Genomic DNA, 16,695 nt, shown 5'->3' on the forward strand with positions numbered 1-16,695 from the left:
TCAGTCATTTGCATAAGTTCAATAAGAATCTGTTCTCCTTGTAACAGGAAAGAATTGGAAACACGGGTTATTTTACCAAGGCTTTGACTGGGATGTCATATTTGAAAAGACTCAGATATGACCAGACAGTTTAAAGGAACTAAGGTTGACTTTATGAAACCTGGAGCCATAAAGCCCCTTGGGACTGTTGGCCTGATACCTTGCTTACAGAGTTCCCAGCAGCCTCACCAGGTGAGTAAAGAATGTCACTCCTTGGTAGGTGCAGTCTTGGGATGAGGAATTCGCCCAAAGGTATTGCAGGCATGCCTCATGGCAAGTACAGGGCTTGGCTTCTGGCCCGGAGAGGCTACTAAAAGTTCAACCTAGAGATTCCTTATACAAAGTCCCAGCAAAGCAGATTCTAAAAGATCTATTTGATCACACTCACTGTTCTTGCTGAGCTTATGTAAATAATGGGCCAAGTTTGTTAAAACTGGACTTGTTTCACAAGTGAATTAGTCCTGATTTGGCTATCTCTGGAAATGAGGGTTATTTTAGAGAGAAAAATTGTTTTAGTAACACACCTTTATGGATGTTAAATTATAGATTTGATTGTCTTTAAATGTTTGTTTACCTAAGCTAAACAATTTGAAGTAAACTTCAGAGAAGTTGCACAATAGCTTCTTTAGTCGATCTTATTATTTTGTGGGGATATTAGCAGACCCCACAGCACATGATTAAACAACTGGAAAATGGGATTGATTCCCCTACAATTGTATAACTTAACTAACACCTTATGTGTGGCTGGGATAATGAAATTGCCTAAAAGCCAACCTATCGACTCCATAGGATTAACTATGGACTTGTGAAGATAATGGATGACCCCACTTTCTTTATGAGTGGATTTGATGATTCATGGGGGGCTCCCCTTATCTCTTGACAAGTTTTCTCCCACTTGACAATGATCCTCTGTAATCAGGATATTGTTAAGGCTGGACCACTCAAAGGTCTTCTTATTGGTTTCATCCCTTAGTCATATTTATCCTAGAGGCCACCTCTGTTGAGGTGCAATTGCAAACAGATGCTTTAGCTAAGCATGGAACAGCCCTCCTATAAAAGAGCCTCAAAGCTCACTATGGGACAGTCCTTGACTGTAATGATGTCACATCAGGTCCAGATTTATCTTAGAAGGCAAAGGCCACCAATGGATGATGGAGGCCAACTTATTAAATACTGGGCTACATTAACAGATATGCCAGAAATAAAACTTGTCAAACTTTGACTTCTCAGCAGATGGAGTATATTCTTGGGGTGAGGTCTAGCAGGCAGGGCTGTACACAATTTTCAGCTCTCTCACAGAAATAGTGGTTATGTGGTTGGATTTGCTGCTGCAGTTGGATAAGTTGTATTGAACAACTACAATAGCAACATTTTGTAATTTCTAGGAAACATCAGCTGAGAAATTATAACTGAAGGAAGAAATTAAATCAGTTCTGGCAGAATTATTCCAGGAGCGGAGAACAAGACTGGCAGAGGAATGAGCACTGAGCCTGGAGAAAAGCCGGCAGTGAGGAGGGGAGAGAGAAGAAAAGGAAGAGAGTGGGGGACGGGAGGGGGCGCCGAGATATGGGGGGGGGGGGGGACAGCCACACACGTGCTGAATCACAGAAGTCCAAAAAGGGCAGAGTTTCTTAAAGGCTGAGGTGGTCACTGGGGGTCAGATGCTAGAGAAAGGCTCGTTGACGCATGACCGTGTGGCAGTCAGAGTTACTAGATCTCTCTGGGGAGAATCGGAAGGCAGAGAAAACCCCTTGCCTTTCGTTATTTTATCATAAATGTTACAGAGGTAAGCGTGGGATGCGCCTCCCACACCTGGCTAGGCAGATCCGTGCCATATCTGTTCTCATTTTCCCTTTGACATCGGAGCTCACTTTCTTCCTTTGGAAAGCCTCCCTGGGCTGAGACCAGGACCCTCCTCTGTCCCGATTCCCTCCTACCCCTCCCGCTGCGTGTTCTCGACCTGATTCCTTCTCTGTTCCTTCCACTTTCACTGTTGACTTTCTTCCTGATTTTATCCTTAGCCCTATTCTCTTTCCTACCTTGAACATGCTCTCTTTGGAAAATCTCATTTATATCCTATTTGTTCTTTTTTTTTTTTTAAAAGATTTTATTTATTTATTTGACAGAGAGAAATCACAAGTAGATGGAGAGGCAGGCAGAGAGGGGGAAGCAGGCTCCCCGCTGAGCAGAGAGCCCGATGCGGGACTCCATCCCAGGACCCTGAGATCACCACCTGAGCTGAAGGCAGCGGCTTAACCCACTGAGCCACCCAGGTGCCCCTATCCTATTTGTTCTTGATGCCTTAAAACACCTTCTAGCCTAAGCCTCTCACTCAGTTTTTGACTCAGTTTCCCTTCCTTCCTCCTTCCCTCCCTTTCTTCCTTTTTTTTTCCCCTCAGTTTTTCTTTTTGATAAATTCCACCGCCTACCATAGGCAGGTATGAATGTACTTTAGGTACTCACTTTGCCCTCAGCTCGATCGTATTTTTTCTGCCCTCATTTTCCTTCTCACTCTCTAAAATCTCGTACTTGAACTTCAGTAGTTTTCCTGTCTTTCGTCATGGTTCACTTTAGTTTTTTTCCCAGTGTGAGCTCCTTGATGACACATCAGATCAAGTCGATGAAAATTCTTCAATGTCTCACCAGTGCCTACAGGTTAAAACAGAAACGCTTTCCCCCAGGATACAAGTCCCTTTGTGATCTGGCCTCTGTGTACTTATCTGACTTCTTTTGTACCCTTGTCCATTCATTCATTTAGGTTACATAGTAAAAAAAAAAAAAAAAAAATCAAGTTCTTTCTTTTGAGGTCAACTTAGAAATATTATGACTCTTTTTATGAATCTGGCAAATCTCAACATTTTAAACGGAGGCTTTGCTTAATATTTTGCCTCATCTATAGCTCTAAACTTTTATATATTTGAAACTGCACTTATGACCAGTAACTATGCTGATTCCCTTCCAGAACACTTCAGATATCTGGCTGTTAAAACTTCCTAAATTTTTAGTTCCTATAAACCTGATAAATAAACATAAATATAGCTAACCTTAATTCTAAGTGCTGATGTGATATACAAACTTCATAAAATTCCAATTTAAAATCGTAAGTCTAGGGGCACCTGGAGGCTTAGTTGGAAAAGCATGAGATTCTTGATCTCAGGGCTGTGAGTTCAAGACCCACATTGGGTGGAGAGATTACTTAAATAAATAAGCTCCAAGAAAGAGAACTCTATTAAAAAGAAAAAATTGTTGTCTAAATTAATCTAGTTATAAGTGTTAAATAGGAATTGCAAGTTTGACAAATAACTAAAAGGCCAAATTCTTTGACGTATTTTGAGTACTATACTATCAATAGATACATATTCTTTAATATCAAGATATTAGTAGTAAAAGTTTCATACCCTCAAACATTGCTATACTTAATTCTAAATCCTCCTGAAGTTAAATACATTTACCCACTAAATGTAATAGTCATGGTTAGGGATTGCCTTCCCAAGATAATTTAATGTGACATAATTCATGTCTGTAACATGGTAGGACCCTTGCCCTAGCCTAGTTCTTTTGTCAGGAACTCCAAAACTTAAAGAACGTGGCCACATAATTCCATATTGTTTAGATTCAACTTATTACCAAATCTTCTGTTAACAGTGTACATAAGCCTACATTCGTTGATTGGATTTTGCATGCTAATCTTTTCTCCTCACCGCACAACCCCTCGAACTTGACAGAATTCTGCATTTCCTATCCATGGGCTTCTTGTCTGGGAGAAGCAGACAATTTGTGCAGATATAAAAATCATTTCCAGCTTAATTCTGCAGCTTTCTCAATGGAAGAGTCACAACTTCCAAGCCATTCCACTGTTACCTGGCTCACGTAGTATGTGCACAGTAAACGTTGGTTCGATTAATGCCACGACTGAGTGTGTGAATGGATATCCGGTAACAGAATAATTTTCATAACTGCTACTTATTTTCTCTGCCTTCAAAGGAAGGCACAAGAGGCCTGAGCAGACAGTCTGGCACGGTCTGTATTGCAAGCAGACAGTCCCGGGTGCACAGTTCTGACATGACTGTGACAAGAACTTCAGCTCCTCATCTGTCAAACGGAATAGCAGCATCATTCCAGAGTTGTTGAAGATTAAATTATACATAGAAATACATGCATACTGGGGCACCTGGGTGGCTCAGTGGGTTAAAGCCTCTGCCTTCGGCTCAGGTCATGATCCCAGGGTCCTGGGATCGAGCCCTGCATCCGGCTCTCTGCTCAGCGGGGACCTGCTTCTCCCTCTCTCTCTCTGCCTCTCTGCCTACTTGTGAACTCTGTCTGTCAAATAAATAAATAAAATCTTAAAAAAAAAAAAAGAAATACATGCATTCTTATATGTGTGTTATAAACAGGATTGTGTTTCTCCAAAATTCACATGCTCAAGCCCTAACCCCCATTCCTTCAGAATGCAACCGTATTTGGAGATGGGGCCTATAATAAGTTCAAATGAGGCTATTAGGGTGGCCCTCATCCAATGTGACTGGTGCCCTTAGAAGAGATTAAGACACAGACAGAGACCTCAGGGGCAAGCTTACACAGAGGGACAGCCCTGTGAATGGGCGATGAGAAGGCGGCCAAGGAGAAAGGCCTCAGAGGAACCCACCCCTGCTGGCACTTTGACCTTGGACTTCCCGCCTCAAGAAATGGGAGAAAAAAACTTCCCTTGTGATATACAAACTTTTTTGTTATAGCTCTCCAAGCAGATGAATATATGTCTCTATATATGCATATTACTTAGCACAGGGCTTGGCTTAATAAAAGGCACCATTCTTGATAACTCCTCAACTATCTCAGTGAAGCCCTAACATGCAAACTGTCCATTGTTTGCTGGGTTGCAAGTGCTCTGGAGGCATTCCCTCGCTCCCCATCTGTCTCAGCTCCAGAACCTGTGTCTGCGAGCCTTTCCTGGTCTTCCGGGAGGGATCTTCAGGTTCAGGCTCCTCCTCTGAAATCTGGCCTACACGGTTCCCCAGGCACTGCCGTCATCCGGATGGGTAAGCCCCCCACCAGACGGGGGTCTTGTTCATGATGGGATCCCAGGCACTGGGCACGGTGTGTCAGGGAATTTAATTCAATGAACTGTGCAGAAGTTTCATGGAGAGGGTAGGTGTAGAGAGTATTTACTCTGTCTCGTCACACCGCAATAATAACGTTGTGGGTTAAGGGTTAAGGTCTCCCTCCATGTCGGTTCCATGTTCTTCTCCCAGGGGTCCCCTCTGGAGCCTCCCAGCATGGCAGTGAGCTTGGGCCATTCTTATCTGCTCCAAAGGATAAGACACAGCCCGTTTCACTTGCCACAGAGTTCTCTTCACATCTGGGCCTGCACAGCGTCTGCTTCATTGACCTGTAAATGATAGATACCGCTTCTCATCAGAAAGGTTCTAGAACATCCCTTGTTTTCCAGAAGCTCAGTCAGTTAGCTGGGTTGGAGCAACATTTCCTGTGCTATTGTTTCTGTTGATGATAGAGGCAGCGCCTTTGACTCAGGAAGACAGATTCTAACTGTCCTTGTACACTTGATTCCCTTGTGAGGGACAGGGCAGGATGCTTACACTTTGCTCTCCTAGAAGGTCATCTTGAACTTTATATGCGCCCTGAACTTTCCCTCTGACTAAGCAACAACAACACAGCTTCTTGGCTGTATCTTATTTGCTTTTAGCGACAGCAAGGGGTGAGCCATTGCAGCACAGAAATAACCGAGATGTCTTTTGTTGTTTTAGCAACTGTTCACATCACTCTTGGCTTTCTTTATTTGATGAGAAGATAGTGGAGAAAAAAGATAACGGTTATCTTCAATCAGGATGTAGGTATTTTTTACAAAGTAATCTTACCCTAGAAAATGATTTGAGAATACATTAAAAAAATATAAAGGAAAAATATAAGGAAAAGGGAAGAACAGAATTACTATAATAAATTGTAAAACATCATAATTGCCATAAGGGAAAAATCTACAGTGTAATTAAATGAGTCATTATCAGAGTGTTTTTCGTAATTAAAAAAATTGTTTTATGTGTGCTACCTCTATGAAAATAGTTGGTAGGACTATAATGGATGAAATATAATCCTTTCCTGCATTTCTCTTTCTTACATGGCATTGTACTGGCTTATTACTTTTTTTGCTTCCTACACTCACATATACATTTCAAGAATTAAGTACTACCTGAAAACAGAAGAAAGGCAAAAGCATATCAAGTATGTGCATTGCCTCTTGATGTCTATTTATTTCAATATTAATGTGGTATCAATGAATTCAGCCAACGGATTCTAGATGCTAACAGATAATGGTCGTTTTTATCAGCTAGGGTAAGTAATCAGTTCTTAATTGCAATTTGGAATAAATACTAATCTGGACTGGTAATGAACTGGGCACTTTGTTTTGCAGAAAGGGGGAGTCAGTTGTTACCCATAAAGGTATCGCCAGGTGTAGAAAAACGACTAGCCATCCACCAAATGCTACTCTCTCCATGCTTCGTCAGAGCTAGCATGGTAGTGGGATCTTGCCTGGGTTTCCAGGGACTGCACGTCCCTGTTCTCCTCCCAACGTTGCAGCAAGGTGTGACCACACCAGTCAGCGTTCAGCCATGGAATATACACAGAAATGTTGGGAACAACTTCCAGTTCACTTGCCTCGGAGGAGATCTCTGGCCTTGAACTCCTCTCATTCCCTCTTTCTGGCAGTCTGGTTTGCCTACACCTCAGACAGCCTTGCAGGCCATGTGTTGAAAGAACACGGTTAACCATCCTGGAATTCCCCAGATAGACTCTTAGATGAGCAAGACCTAAAGATAATCAGTCACTGAGTGCTTTTTTTTTTTTTTTTTTTCCCCCCCTAAATATGTTGTCTTTTAGTATCCTCCTCTAACACTGCTGCTAGAGGTTGGACCTGCCCCATTTAAAAAAAAAAATATTTTATTTGTTTATTTGACAGAGATCACAAGTAGGCAGAGAGGCAGGCAGAGAGAGAGGAGGAAGCAGGCTCCCCGCAGAGCAGAGAGCCCGATGCGGGGCTCGATCCCAGGACCCTGGGATCATGACCTGAGCCGAAGGCAGAGGCTTTAACCCACTGAGCCACCTAGGCGCCACCTGCCCCACTTTTTAATCCAGATGTGTGTTTTGGGTTCCCATTGGGTACCACTTTTTCGAACTTCTCTCTTCAAACCCCTCGCTCCCCTCCCTCGCCCCCCATCCCCCGCCCCCAGCAGCTTGACAGCTGAGTGAGCTCCCATAAATGACAACCTGATGTAGTCACTTCCCAGCTAAGGACCGTGGCATTTGCTCAGCCTGGAGGCATGCCTCTCCCCTCCAGCCTGGAAAGTGCTCCTCCACCAGAGCTTTCCTAGGCAAGAAATTAATTTCAAAGAAAAGCCCTGGCACAATATCATTTTATTCTCAAAATTAAGTTTTCTTAACCACAATACCATTGTCACATCTATTAAAATTAATAAGAATTCCTTGACATTATCGGGTAGTCAGTCCATATTATTTTTTCTGGTCTTTCCTAAAATGTATTTTTTAAAAGATGTATTTATTTGTCACAGAGAGAGCACAAGCGGGGGGAGTGGCAGGTAGAGGGAGAAGCAGGCTGTCCACTGAGTAAGAAGCAGGATGCGATCCGAGGACCCCAAGATCATGACCTGAGCCAAAGGCAGACGCTTAACTGGCGGAGCCACCCAGGTGTCCCTCCTAAAATGTGTTTTTACAGTTGGGCTTTTCAAATTACTATCCAAAGTCCTCACATTGTATTTGATTTTTGTCTCTTACGTGTTGTTTTTCCTCTATCAGTTCTCATCTCCCATTCGCTACTTGCATTGATTTTTTTGGTAAAACCAGGTTACTTGTCCAATCTGTTAAATATACCTCAGATTTATCAGATTTCTTTGTTGTGGTATCATTTAACTTATTCTGTATCAGATCTTTTAGCAGACATTTTAGTTTGGCCAAGAGAACAAGCTGTGAGTTCTAGTTCTGTTACTGATAGTGTTACTTTGGATACGTTGCTTCTGTGACACCTCTGCCCCTCCCCCCACGCCCAGCATGCCTTCATTTTTCTGCTTGAAAACTAGGGGTGACAGAAATCTGTTCTATCTTTAGGACATCATGAAAATGAAATGACATGCTCCACGAGGTAAGAATTAAGGTTCTTGGGAAGAAAGCCCTGTATAAGAATGGTTGGAAAAACTTTTCTTGGGGTGGTGGCCGTAACAGTGAATTTAGAAGTACACAAGCTTTCGTGACATGTGGGAGAAGGCATGAATTCACTGGATGTGGAGATCGATATTCTCTTCCTATCTGCACATATACCAAGGTTTCTGGATCTAAATGGTAAAGGAGGGGTGTAAAGAAGCAATACAATTCAATTAGAAGTGTCACATCACATTAAGGTTACTCTGTTTGTCTTCTTCATTACTACTTCCAATAACCAGGAGTACCAGCACAGATCTAGCAGTTTCTTCACTCCCCAGTGGGGTGATAACAGCAAAATGGCAGGAAAAGAACACTTGGGACAAGAAACTATATTGCATGAGGTGACAATATGATGTCTGAAGAGACCACGAGCCTCTCAGCTTGCACTCACAGACCCCGAAATCTCAAGTTAAAGATTGCTAGCCAATTTACAGACTCTGTCCTGGTGGTCTCCTTGCCATCTGCCTGCCGGCCGCCATGTTCTCTTTACAAACCCGAATTCCTGGGATGGTCTGATGTAGGACTCCCTCCCTTGTTCCACTCAAGTCCTTTACTAGGCATCTCTTGCCCTAAGTGAATGGGAAAGCTCTTAGTTACAAGACAGCTGGTTGCCATGTCCTCTGTAGGGTTGGGACACCGTGGCCAAATGTAAAAAGCTCAGGGCAGTCTTTTAAGTTCGAGAGACTGAAAAATAATTTCAATATCAAGAACCTAAGGGAAAGCACTGGTGATCTGAAGTCTGCCCCGTGTTCTGGCAGGACTCCCTACAAACCCTACTCCCCCTCCAAGCGCCAAATACCGCATGGTGTCATTTAAGCAAGCACCTCTGGGTTCCTCAGTCAGTCTTTGCTAAGGGCATATCTGAATGGAACATGATATTAGGCAAGGAAGCTTTTTATTTAGTTAGTGGGTTATGGGGTATCTTTCCAAAAGATACACATCTACCTGAAACCTCAGACTATGTATGACCCTATTTGGAATATGGGCCTTTGCAGATGGAATCAAGGTAGGAACCCGGAGATGAAATTGCTCCACTTTAGAGTGGGCTACAATCCAATGAGTGTCCTTGAATGAGGCAGGAAAGGGGGACACAGAGAGACACTAGGGCAAGGTCAGGTGAAGACAGAGGCAGAGATGGGAGCGATGGCGCCAGGAGTCAAGGAATGCCTTGGACAGTAGAAGATGGCAGAGGCAGGGAAGGATTTTCCCATAGAGCCTTTGGAGGGAGTGCAGCCCTGCTGACCCCTTGATCTCACTCCGGGCCTCCAGAACAGTGAGGCGATACATTCCCATTGTGGTAAGCCACCAAGTTTGTGGGAAGTTGCTGCAGCCGCTGAGGCTAACACGCTTGGCCTATGTGAAGACTTTAGTCTTTGCCTGCCCTCATACCCCTTGTAAGGAACTTCATGTGGAAAAATTATTTCCCTGTTCAGGTAAGCCCCAAATCATACCTTTTTGCAGACAGATGCTGATAGTTCTTGGAATGGCTGAGGTTTTAGAGAGAAGCAGCGTACAGATTATAGAGTTGGCCATCTGGCCCCTTAGAAGGGATCTGACGGTTTGCAGTTGTCCTCGTGAGACCACCTGGTGAGACCACCCTGGTCCAAAGTTACGTTCTCAGGTTTGCAGATTCAAAGACATTTATTCTTTATAGGGTGCCTAGAGTGGATTGCATTCTTAGGGGATAAGTTGCAGAGAATTATAAACTAAAAAGATGGCTTGTAATTTGAGATAGGAAACATAGCTCCGTAGTGATGGAAATGTTCCTATTCGTTGTTCAAGACTCTTCCTTTCTAGGTTTAGAGTATTAGACCAACTAAATTATTCACAGGAAATCGCTTGCTGGGAGAGTAACTCACCCACGCCCATGTTCTCCTCCCCTTTTTTGGCCGGGGGTCATGTGAGAATGTGAGCAAAAGCTAGGAATTACCTCCCACCAAGTCTTAAGAGTGGGTGTACTTTCTCTACCCTCTCCTTCCCTCTCCCCCTCCCCCCGCCCCCCCCCCCCATGGATAATCCTCTAAGGACTTGGGGAGGCCAAAATATTAAATGGTCTCTGAATGACTGTGGGAGCAGAGCCTACCTGTGCCCCAACTGATGGTCGTTGGAATGCAGCCCCGCAGAGACATAAATGTTATTGCTTTAAACCAATGCAATTTCAGGGTTATCCATTACACAGCATAACTTACACTAAGAAATACATTTGGTGAGCATGAAATGAGAGTGAGGGGATTTGGGTAGTCCTAGAGAGTGTTGCGTCCAGATGGCAGTAAATCTGACGGACTACCCCTCCTGCACCATGGAGTCGGCTTTCCAGAAACTGGTGGGCTTGTGTTCTCAAAGCTAGGGACTCTTGACCTGGAGAGTCCTGGATAAACACGGACAATTCTTGCTCTGTGGGGCTTGGATTTTTCCAGCCTCTGTGCTGAGTATCCTTGTCCACTAAACATCATCATCACGGAGGGGTCTAAGCTCAAGTCACATCCTACCACACTCCCTGAGTCCTGGTGGATTGGATTAGATTTGGAGAGTCTCCGATTTTCTCTCTCTCCCTATTTTTATATTTTTATTTATTTGAGAGAGAGAGAGAGTACAAGAGAGAGAGCACGAGTGGGAGAGAGGGAGAAGGAGGATCCCCTCCAAGCAGGGAACCCCATGAGGGGCTCAGTCCCTGGACCCTGAGATCATGACCTGAACTGAAGACAGGTGCTTAACCAGCTGAGCCACCCATGTGCCCCTCAAATTTTCTCTCTCTCTCTCTCTTTTTTTTTTTTTTAAAGATTTTATTTATTTATTTGACAGACAGAGATCACAAGTAGGCAGAGAGGCAGGCAGAGAGAGAGGAAGGGAAGCAGGCTCCCTGCTGAGCAGAGAGCCCCATGCAGGGCTCCATCCCAGGACTCTGGAATCATGACCTGAGCCAAAGGCAGAGGCTTAATCCACTGAGCCAACCAGGCACCCCAAATTTTCTCTTTTGAGTTATATATTCAGATTAGTGATCTTAACATTTATATATTATTATATATTTATAATATATTTTATAATTTATAAATTATATGTAATTTATATATTATATAACTTTCTGCTTACTTCTTTTTAATTATAAAATTAATGCACCACATGGTAAAGGCAAAACAGGAAAAATAAAAGGTGGGGCACCCAGATGGCTCAGTCCTCCCCCTGCAACCCTGCTCGTGCTCTCTCTCTGCCTGAGACAAATAAATAAAATCTCAAATAAGATAAAAGATAAGTCTCCTTTTTTTCTTCCTCACCTATCCCTAAAGGTAAATTGTGATAATAGTCTCTTGTTTATCCTTCCAAAAATCTTGAATGCATAAACACACACACACCATTTGCTGTATATCTAAAATTTAAAAATACAAATAAATGGTATTTCATTATTTTTTACCTTGCTCTTTGCACTTTTTATACAGTAATACAATAATATATCTTGGATATTCTTGAAAGATCAGAGATGAGTAAACATACTTCCTGCCTCTTGGAGTATGGCAGGGGGCAGGTAAATCAGGAGCGTGAACGACCTAAAATCTAGAGTATATGATTAGTAGTATTCGAGGGAGAAGCACGATGTGCTATGCTATTTGAAAGGGCAAAGGAATTACATGAGTTTTTCTTGGGGTGTGCATCTATGGAAAAAGTCCCTCTTAGTGATTGAGTTCCTTCCATGTGTCAGGCACTGTACCCAGTGCTTTATGTACAGTATCTCTTGAAGTCACAAATACCTCAGTGAGCTAAGTATTGCCCTATTGTCCCCATTTTACAGATCAGATCATGGATGCTCAGAGTGCCAACTTAACTTATCAAAGTTCACACTGGTAGCATGTGGCTTAACAGCGATTTCAACTTTAAAACCCATGCACACTTTCCACTTCACTTGCCTCCGAACAAAAACTCAGAATGACTTATTCCAACAGTGGTCAAACTGCGGAGTCGTGGGCTGGAACCGTTACAAGTCAGTAGACAGGTCTTTCCCTTCTGTGATCAACTCTTAATTCGTGTGGACAAGGAAGCTCTTCTGTCTTGTTGAGAACAGGTGGCTGTGTAGCTTCAAGCAAGAGCCTGAGCACATGTGTGTTTCAGTTTCTTTATCTTTAATATGGAGAAGTGATAGTGAATGTCTTCCAAGGGTTATGAGGGTTCAATGCGTTAATGCACCTAAAGCATTTAAAGAGCGCCAGACCCATGATGAGCTCTCAGTGCATGTTGGCTACGATGACTCTGAGTAAAGGTGTCTGTGGGATGGAGAACAGGAAGGAAAGGAGGGATGGGGGAGGCCACAAAAGGGAGACTGAATGGAAGGGTCAACCTCCGAGAGGGCCTTGAGGCCAACATGGACACACAAAGCAGAAGCTATGGACAGTTGGCAAGAAAGTAGGCAGAAACTAGGGAGGAAATCCCCTGTCCCATGCCCTCCACCGCACATACTCTATCCCCCACCTCCAAGGTTTGGAGGTGAAGAGAAGGCAAAAGAGTCCAGATTCACTGAGAAGCCCCACCTCAGTCTAGATCAGAGTCAAACGAGGGAGGTGTGACTGACCACTGGGGAGTCACCCTGAGGGCACCTGGGGGGAATGCAGGGCATTATGTAGGAGAGAAGACTCCAACATGTAAACTTTTTTTTTTTTTTTTAAAGATTTTATTTATTTGTTTGACAGACAGGGATCACAAGTAGGCAGAGAGGCAGGCAGAGAGAGAGAGGGAGAAGGCTCCCTGCTCGATCCCAGGACCCCGGGATCACGACCTGAGTTGAAGGCAGAGACCTTAACCCACCGAGCCACCCAGGCGCCCCCCAGCATGCACCCTGAAGTCATCGGTGCTTTCAGTAAATGACAGCTTGCTGTAACTTCTCCACATACACGTACTATTTCCAGCCTATGCCCATGGTACTGTGCTTGAGGCATGCGGCAACCAGCTCCAGAGGGCACAGCCTTGGGAAACGGTGGTGCCTGCAATAGCTCTTTTCCCTTAGCCACGGACCTGGAGTTCCTTCTGATCCCGAATGAGGAGCAGAGCTGATGCAAGAACTTGACGTTGATCCTTTTCTCACCTGCCTGTCTGGCTCTCCGTTGGCCCAGGCTGAGGGGCTGTTGCCAATGTTTGCCTCTGACATTCTACTTCCAAAAAAAAAAAAAACCTATGGCCCACCATAGTCTTATGAATACTGACTGCCAGGTTAGGTCAAGTTTGGAGTCTGGGAATCATCCCATCTTCTCAGGGTAAGCGCCTGAAGACTTGCATCAGAATCACCTGTGTATGTGCTGGGGCACAGGTACCCAGGCAAATTCCTGGGTCTCATCCCCACACATGGGCTGAGTCAGGGTCTCTGGGGACCAGGCCTGGGAATGTGAATTCTAAATCGACATACCACTTGAGTCTGATGAGCAAAAAGTTTGAGGATGATTGTTTTGGGGGTGACCTTGCCTGTCTCTTGTCTACTATGAGTTGATCTTAGAGTGGGCCATCTTATCTCCAGGTGCTTATGGGAATTCTTGGTGCCAGTGATCCTTTTGCTATGTTCATTATGTCTTGGGTTAAAAACTCTACTGAGTATTCCTGGGGTGCTTGGGTGGCTTAGTCGGTTAAGTGTCTGCCTTCTGTTCAGGTCATGATCTCGGGGTCTTGGGATCGAGCCCTGCATGGGGCTCCCTGCTCAGCAGGGAGTCTGCTTCTCCCTGTGCCCCTTCCCCCAGCTCATGGTGTGTGTGTGTCTCTCTCTCTCTCAAATAAATAAATAAAATCTTAAAAAAAAAAAAAAGATTCTGGAATGGGGTGATCCTACCTAATCAACATAGTCATGACTCTGCTGCACAGAGTTGGCAAAACTGGGTTTATAGCCTTTTCTTCAATTCTGTCTTAATGAGGCTACTTTTTGTCTGGAAACCACCCTCAGTCAAAATAGCTTATTAACTGTTTCTTATAATAAAGGCATAGGCTCTTAAATGATTAGCATTTCAAATACTAAACAAGGCTGTTATTTATTTTGTGTTCCTCCTGCTCAATAGCAGTGAAGTTAAGTTAGTTAAACCAGGAGGCCTGAGGTTTGAGGCAGCTCTAATGCCATGGGGGCCTACCTGAGCAAACCAAAATCTAAGCCGGAAATGCCTCAAGGTTATGAACTTGAAATCTCAGGACAGCCAATCACAAACAGCCAACTAGGCTATAAGCTGCAGCCAGTCAAATAATCTCCTTTCTTTGTTTCTGTCTTTCCTCTGTAAAAATCCCTTCCTTGGCTCCTGTCAGAGGAGCTCTCCTAACGACTTCCAGTTTATTACTGCCTGATTCCCATCGATTTATGCTCAATAAACTCCTAAAATTTTTGATATGCTTCCGTTTATCTTTTAAGGGTGACCATTGGAGGCATGCACGAGGAAAGCACTTTTCTTTTTTTTTTTCTTATATTTGTTTTTAGTGAGAGTGAGAGCATGCATGTGAGTGAGTGGGGGAGGGGCAGAGGGAGAGAGAATCTTGAGTAGCTTCTGTGCTATCCAGGGAGCCTGATGGGGGCGGGGCAGGGTGGGGGCTTGATCTCATGACCCTGAGGTCATGACCTGAGTCAAAAGACTCAGGAGAGGGGCGCCTGGATGGCTCAGTGGATTAAGCCACTGCCTTGGGCTCAGGTCATGATCTCAATGTCGTGGGATCGAGCCCTGCATCGGGCTCTCTGCTCAGCAGGGAGCCTGCTTCCCCCTCTCTCTCTGCCTGCCTCTCTGCCTACTTGTGATCTCTCTCTGTCAAATAAATAAATAAAATCTAAAAAAAAAAAAAAAAAAAAAAAGACTCAGGAGAAGAATAGAATAGGAGGCTTACCCAAATGAGCCTCCCAGGCATCCCAGGTAAACTCTGACAAAAACCATTATTCATTGGCTGAAGGAAATCTATCCCAACAGAAAATCTGGGTTGTGGCAGGAGGGAATACACAATAGGGAATACACAATAGGAGCTCGGAAAACATTATGCTTGTTCTGATGAGGGTAAATGAATTCTAATGCTTGCCTAGAGAGCAGTTGGATGGTTCTCTGGTTCTCCCTGACTTTTCACGGTCACCCACATCTCTCTGACCACGGGGAGGGTCCCATCCTCCTATCATCTCTTCTCTACACAATTAGCCCCTGGCCCAGGCACTCCAGGCGTCAGGCTGATTTTACTGACAAAGAGGGACACGTCAGCGGCAGCGGCTTGCACACAGTGCGCATCCCCAGCTGTCTCAGGAGTGTGACCCTCGCACCCCAGCGACAGCCTTTTTGAACAGACTTTTCATATAACGTCAGATTGCAACCAAGTGGCATCACTAATGACGATTCCTCTGGAACGTCTGCCTCTTAATTCACGGGGAAATGCAAACCCCAGAACATTCTGAAGGCTTTACTTTTGACCTCTTAAGACAATAATGTGATTTGAGAAGGGAGGGAGAAACGTGAGAGTTAAATTTCTGGTCAAAGAATGTAGCATCTTTCTGCCAGGTGGCTGCACCTTAGAAATAAAAGAAGCAACAAAAAATAATGTGGATTTTGTGTCTATCATGGTGAACAGAGTACTATTTTTATGTAGTTTGTACAGAATTAGGAGGATTAACTGCCTTCACAGTGAGTTTTAAAATGCTGACTGTAGATGTGTTTACCTATCTATTAGGTTAAATTAGTCTACATTTTTAAAGCCTCTGTGATGTGGATGGACGTACATTCCTGTCTGTGTACATGGGGAAGGAAGTTAGACACTGGCAATTTTCTGAAACATTCCCTCTCCTGATGCCAGATTTCCTATTGCTAATCCCTTATCCTGATCCCTCTCCTAGGGAGTCTTGCTTAACCCCAAACCTGTAAATCTTCTGGGCAAAGAATGTTGGCTGACAAAGCACGAGGCTTAGATTTTTAAAGTGACACAAGGAATTTTTTTTTTTTTTTTTAAAGATTTTATTTATTTATTTAACAGACAGAGATCACAAGTAGGCAGAGAGGCAGGCAGAGAGAGAGGAGGAAGCAGGCTCCCCGCTGAGCAGAGAGCCCGATGCGATCCTATCTTCTAGCGGGCTGAAAAAGATTTTTATCAATTTGATTCATCACTGTGAAAGCGGTCTCATGGTAGATTGAATTTCCTCTGAATTTTTGGAGAGGTAAATGAATAAATTGATCCTTTTATTTATTTATTTTTTTTAATGTCAGAGAACCGGTTGCCGTAGTTACTTCTTGATTTTTTGCATATAGCTTGTGTACGTATGTTGTAAACTTATTCGTGGCAATTCAATTTCTTGCTATACCTTGGGGGCACTGATACCTTCCTGATTTTGTTTTGTTTAAGATAACAATACATTTATTTTGAAAAAGTGTTTGGGAAATTAACATGTGTAGAGCTGCATTTTTGTATCCTTCTCTCTTCTATTGTGGTTCTGCATTTGCCTCCATTTCCTGGGAC

General features: G+C 43.7%; 1 long non-coding RNA gene across 1 annotated transcript in view; it reads left to right on the plus strand.

Moving 5' to 3' along the window:
* The first annotated feature begins 8,109 nt into the window (after positions 1-8,109).
* LOC131839891 (uncharacterized) overlaps positions 8,110-16,695 on the plus strand; it is a 30,538-nt gene continuing 21,952 nt past the window's right edge. The window contains exon 1 of the long non-coding RNA XR_009357060.1: positions 8,110-8,206. This is a non-coding gene — a long non-coding RNA (uncharacterized LOC131839891). The remainder of the gene's footprint in view (positions 8,207-16,695) is intronic.

This window comes from Mustela lutreola, chromosome 8 (assembly GCF_030435805.1).
Source record: "Mustela lutreola isolate mMusLut2 chromosome 8, mMusLut2.pri, whole genome shotgun sequence".
Taxonomy (NCBI): domain Eukaryota; kingdom Metazoa; phylum Chordata; class Mammalia; order Carnivora; family Mustelidae; genus Mustela; species Mustela lutreola.